This window comes from Hyla sarda, chromosome 3 (genome assembly GCF_029499605.1).
Source record: "Hyla sarda isolate aHylSar1 chromosome 3, aHylSar1.hap1, whole genome shotgun sequence".
Lineage (NCBI taxonomy): Eukaryota > Metazoa > Chordata > Amphibia > Anura > Hylidae > Hyla > Hyla sarda.
This window is the reverse complement of record NC_079191.1, coordinates 20,635,969-20,643,087: the sequence shown is the minus strand read 5'-3', so window position 1 is coordinate 20,643,087 and position 7,119 is coordinate 20,635,969.

The following is a 7,119-nucleotide window of genomic DNA, read 5'->3' as shown; positions in this document are numbered from 1 at the left end:
TGGGTGCACACATGCTCACTACTTACATACATGGGTGCACACATGCTCACTACTTACATACATGGGTGCACACATGCTCACTACTTACATACATGGGTGCACACATGCTCACTACTTACATACATGGGTGCACACATGCTCACTACTTACATACATGGGTGCACACATGCTCACTACTTACATATATGGGTGCACACATGCTCACTACTTACATACATGGGTGCACACATGCTCACTACTTACATACATGGGTGCACACATGCTCACTACTTACATACATGGGTGCACACATGCTCACTACTTACATACATGGGTGCACACATGCTCACTACTTACATACATGGGTGCACACATGCTCACTACTTACATACATGGGTGCACACATGCTCACTACTTACATACATGGGTGCACACATGCTCACTACTTACATACATGGGTGCACACATGCTCACTACTTACATACATGGGTGCACACATGCTCACTACTTACATACATGGGTGCACACATGCTCACTACTTACATACATGGGTGCACACATGCTCACTACTTACACACATGAGTGCACACATGCTCACTACTTACATACATGGGTGCACACATGCTCACTACTTACATACATGGGTGCACACATGCTCACTACTTACATACATGGGTGCACACATGCTCACTACTTACATATATGGGTGCACACATGCTCACTACTTACATACATGGGTGCACACATGCTCACTACTTACATACATGGGTGCACACATGCTCACTACTTACACACATGGGTGCACACATGCTCACTACTTACACACATGGGTGCACACATGCTCACTACTTACATACATGGGTGCACACATGCTCACTACTTACATACATGGGTGCACACATGCTCACTACTTACATACATGGGTGCACACATGCTCACTACTTACTTACATGGGTGCACACATGCTCACTACTTACATACATGGGTGCACACATGCTCACTACTTACATACATGGGTGCACACATGCTCACTACTTACATACATGGGTGCACACATGCTCACTACTTACATACATGGGTGCACACATGCTCACTACTTACATACATGGGTGCACACATGCTCACTACTTACATATATGGGTGCACACATGCTCACTACTTACATACATGGGTGCACACATGCTCACTACTTACATACATGGGTGCACACATGCTCACTACTTACATACATGGGTGCACACATGCTCACTACTTACATACATGGGTGCACACATGCTCACTACTTACATACATGGGTGCACACATGCTCACTACTTACATACATGGGTGCACACATGCTCACTACTTACATACATGGGTGCACACATGCTCACTACTTACATACATGGGTGCACACATGCTCACTACTTACATACATGGGTGCACACATGCTCACTACTTACACACATGAGTGCACACATGCTCACTACTTACATACATGGGTGCACACATGCTCACTACTTACATACATGGGTGCACACATGCTCACTACTTACATACATGGGTGCACACATGCTCACTACTTACATATATGGGTGCACACATGCTCACTACTTACATACATGGGTGCACACATGCTCACTACTTACATACATGGGTGCACACATGCTCACTACTTACATAAATGGGTGCACACATGCTCACTACTTACACACATGGGTGCACACATGCTCACTACTTACATACATGGGTGCACACATGCTCACTACTTACTTACATGGGTGCACACATGCTCACTACTTACATACATGGGTGCACACATGCTCACTACTTACATACATGGGTGCACACATGCTCACTACTTACATACATGGGTGCACACATGCTCACTACTTACATACATGGGTGCACACATGCTCACTACTTACATAAATGGGTGCACACATGCTCACTACTTACATACATGGGTGCACACATGCTCACTACTTACATACCTGGGTGCACACATGCTCACTACTTACACACATGCTCACTACTTACATACATGCTCACTACTTACATACATGGGTGCACACATGCTCACTACTTACATACATGGGTGCACACATGCTCACTACTTACATACATGGGTGCACACATGCTCACTACTTACATACATGGGTGCACACATGCTCACTACTTACACACATGGGTGCACACATGCTCACTACTTACACAAATGGGTGCACACATGCTCACTACTTACATATATGGGTGCACACATGCTCACTACTTACATACATGGGTGCACACATGCTCACTACTTACATACATGGGTGCACACATGCTCACTACTTACATACATGGGTGCACACATGCTCACTACTTACATACATGGATGCACACATGCTCACTACTTACATACATGGGTGCACACATGCTCGCTAATTACACACATGGGTGCACACATGCTCACTACTTACACACATGGGTGCACACATGCTCACTACTTACATACATGGGTGCACACATGCTCACTCCTTACATACATGGGTGCACACATGCTCACTACTTATACACATGGGTGCACACATGCTCACTACTTACACACATGGGTGCACACATGCTCACTACTTACACACATGGGTGGACACATGCTCACTACTTACACAAATGGGTGCACACATGCTCACTACTTACACATATGGGTGCACACATGCTCACTACTTACATACATGGGTGCACACATGCTCACTACTTACATACATGGGTGCACACATGCTCACTACTTACATACATGGGTGCACACATGCTCACTACTTACATACATGGGTGCACACATGCTCACTACTTACATACATGGGTGCACACATGCTCACTACTTACATACATGGGTGCACACATGCTCACTACTTACATACATGGGTGCACACATGCTCACTACTTACATACATGGGTGCACACATGCTCACTACTTACACACATGGGTGCACACATGCTCACTACTTACACACATGGGTGCACACATGCTCACTACTTACATACATGGGTGCACACATGCTCACTACTTACATACATGGGTGCACACATGCTCACTACTTACATACATGGGTGCACACATGCTCACTACTTACATACATGGGTGCACACATGCTCACTACTTACATACATGGGTGCACACATGCTCACTACTTACATACATGGGTGCACACATGCTCACTACTTACATACATGGGTGCACACATGCTCACTACTTACATACATGGGTGCACACATGCTCACTGCTTACACACATGGGTGCACACATGCTCACTACTTACATACATGGGTGCACACATGCTCACTACTTACATACATGGGTGCACACATGCTCACTACTTACATACATGCTCACATACACATGCAATTTCGCATTGGACAATGATAACCCTTACCCCATCTGGAATTAGAGGATAGCTAATAAATTTTGGGGGTCTGAATAGTTAGGGTGCGTTCACAAGTGCATATTTTTTGCTGCAGATCTGCTCCTGCAGATTTTGCTGCCCATTGACTTTAATGGGTAGCAAAATCTGCTACAGCAAATCTGAAGCCGAAAATACATACGTGGGAACGTACCCTTAGACTTTTCAGTAAGACCAGTGGGCCCTCCTCTCCCTTAGTACAGCTATGGGGGAGGGAATGCTATATGGGGCACTGACCACACAAGGAAGCTGCTGCTCCATACAACTCTATGGGAAGCATGGAGGTATAGATCCCAATACAATCTGTAACTGGGTCATGTGATCACAAGTTAGAACCACAGAAAATCAGTGTTTAAAGTGGTTAGTCCTGGGTCAGCTGACTTCCAGTGAACTACAGGATGACATGATCACCTATCAGATCCCTTCTGGCAGCTCCCAGACTGCTCCAGGCTCTATCTGTATACTGCTGCTGTCTCTATGGGATCAGGATATATAGTAGTTATACACCTCTCTTCCAGCTCTATCTGTATACTGCTGCTTTCTCTATGGGATCGGGATATATAGTAGTTATATATCTCCCATCCAGCTCTATCTGTATACTGCTGCTATCTCTATGGGATCGGGATATATAGTAGTTATATATCTCCCATCCAGCTCTATCTGTATACTGATGCTGCTATCTCTATGGGATCGGGATATATAGTAGTTATATATCTCCCATCCAGCTCTATCTGTATACTGCTGCTATCTCTATGGGATCGGGATATATAATAGTTATATATCTCCCATCCAGCTCTAACTGTATACTGCTGCTATCTCTATGGGATCGGGATATATAATAGTTATATATCTCCCATCCAGCTCTATCTGTATACTGCTGCTTTCTCTATGGGATCGGGATATATAGTAGTTATATATCTCCCATCCAGCTCTATCTGTATACTGCTGCTATCTCTATGGGATCGGGATATATAGTAGTTATATATCTCCCATCCAGCTCTATCTGTATACTGATGCTGCTATCTCTATGGGATCGGGATATATAGTAGTTATATATCTCCCATCCAGCTCTATCTGTATACTGCTGCTATCTCTATGGGATCGGGATATATAATAGTTATATATCTCCCATCCAGCTCTAACTGTATACTGCTGCTATCTCTATGGGATCGGGATATATAATAGTTATATATCTCCCATCCAGCTCTATCTGTATACTGCTGCTATCTCTATGGGATCGGGATATATAATAGTTATATATCTCCCTTCCCAGCTCTATCTGTATACTGCTGCTGCTGCTATCTCTATGGGATCAGGATTTATAGTAGTTATATATCTCCCATCCAGCTCTAACTGTATACTGCTGCTGCTGCTGCTGTCTCTATGGGATCAGGATATATAGTAGTTATATATCTCCCATCCAGCTCTAACTATATACTGCTGCTGCTGCTATCTCTATGGGATCAGGATATATAGTAGTTGCTGGAATCTAGGCAGGTTGGTCTCGTTAGATATCTTGCTGAGAAGAGACTCCACCGCCTGAAAGTCAGAGGATTCATGGGAAATGTAGGCAGCATGAGAACATTATTTCTGTTCTGACATAGAATCAAGATGGCTGAAAACTCATGCCTGCCACTTCAGCTAAAACAGGTAAGCACAAGGCGTACACAAGAACCTCTACGTTATTCTCTTATAATAACCGATGCTGCACTATAGAAGAAAAACAAAAAAATAAATGTTTGATTCTTTAAGGCTAGGTTCAGACTACGGAATTTCCGCCGGAATTTTCGCTTTGAAATTTCCGGCAGAAATTCCGCTTACTATAATGCATAGTGTAGTGAATGGTTTTCCGTTCACAAATTCACACTTCGGAATTTGTGAAGCGGAAAATCCGGATGAAAAATCCGCTAGAAAATTTCCGCCTGAAGAAAGGGGTTGCTCATTTGGATTTTTAAGTGCAAAATTGAAAGAGTTATGATTTTTTAAAGGTAAGGAGGAAAAAACGAAAATGCAAAAACGGAAAAATGCTCAGTCCTTAAGGGGTTAAAGGGGTTATCCAGGAAAAAACTTTTTTTTATATATATATTGACTGGCTCCAGAAAGTTAAACAGATTTGTAAATTTACTTCTATTAAAAAATCTTAATCCTTTCAGTACTTATGAGCTTCTGAAGTTAAGGTTGTTCTTTTCTGTCTAAGTGCTCTCTGATGACACGTGTCTCGTAAACCGCCCAGTTTAGAAGCAAATCCCCATAGCAAATATCTTCTAAACTGGGCGTTTCCCGAGACACGTGTCATCAGAGAGGACTTAGACAGAAAAGAACAACCTTAAAGGGGTAGTCCAGTGGTGAAAAACGTATCCCCTATCCTAAGGATAGGGGATAAGTTTGAGATCGCGGGGGGTCCGACCGCTGGGGCCCCCCACGATCTCTCTACGGGGGGCCAGGCTCTCCGGCCAGATAGCGGGTGTCGACCCCCGCATGAAGCGGCGGCTGACACGCCCCCTCAATACATCTCTATGGCAGAGCCAGAGATTGCCGAAGGCAGCGCTTCGGCTCTGCCATAGAGTTGTATTGAGGGGCGTGTCAGCGGCCGCTTCGTGCGGAGGTCGACATGCCCCCTTCCCGCGGGCTGTCGGGGCTCCATACAGGAGATCGCAGGGGGCCCCAGCGGTCGGAACCCCCGGGATCTTAAACTTATCCCCTATCCTTAGGATAGGGGATAAGTTGTTCACCACTGGACTACCCCTTTAACTTCAGAAGCTCATAAGTACTGGAAGGATTAAGATTTTTTAATAGAAGTAATTTACAAATCTGTTTAACTCTCTGGAGCCAGTTGATATATGAAAATTTTTTTTATCCTGGAATACCCCTTTAACCCCTTAAGGACCAAGGGCGTACAGGTACGCCCTTGGTCCTGCTCTCCTGATATAACGCGGGGTTACACAGTAACCCCGCGTCATATCACGGCGGGCCCGGCGTCATAGTGAAGCCGGGACCCGCCCCTAATAGCGCGCAGCGCCGATCACGGCGCAGCGCGCTATTAACCCTTTAGCCGCTAAAAGTGAAACCGAAAGTGGCCGGCTAGCTCAGCCGGGCTGTTCGGGATAGCCGCGGCTAATCGCGGCATCCCGAACAGCTGACAGGACAGCGGGAGGGCCCCTACCTGCCTCCTCGTTGTCCGATCGCCGAATGACTGCTCAGTGCCTGAGATCCAGGCATGAGCAGTCATGCGGCAGAATCGTTGATCACTGGTTTCTTATGAGAAACCAGTGATCAACATAGAAGATCAGTGTGTGCAGTGTTATAGGTCCCTATGGGATAACAATGATCAGTGTGTGCAGTGTTATAGGTCCCTATGGGATAACAATGATCAGTGTGTGCAGTGTTATAGGTCCCTATGGGATAACAATGATCAGTGTGTGCAGTGTTATAGGTCCCTATGGGATAACAATGATCAGTGTGTGCAGTGTTATTGGTCCCTATGGGATAACAATGATCAGTGTGTGCAGTGTTATAGGTCCCTATGGGATAACAATGATCAGTGTGTGCAGTGTTATAGGTCCCTATGGGACCTATAACACTGCAAAAAAAAAGTGGGAAAAAAAAAGTGAATAAAGATCATTTAACTCCTCCCCTATTAAAAGTTTGAATCACCCCCCTTTTCCAATAAAAAAAAAAACACAGTGTAAATGAAATAAAAATAAACATATATGGTATCACC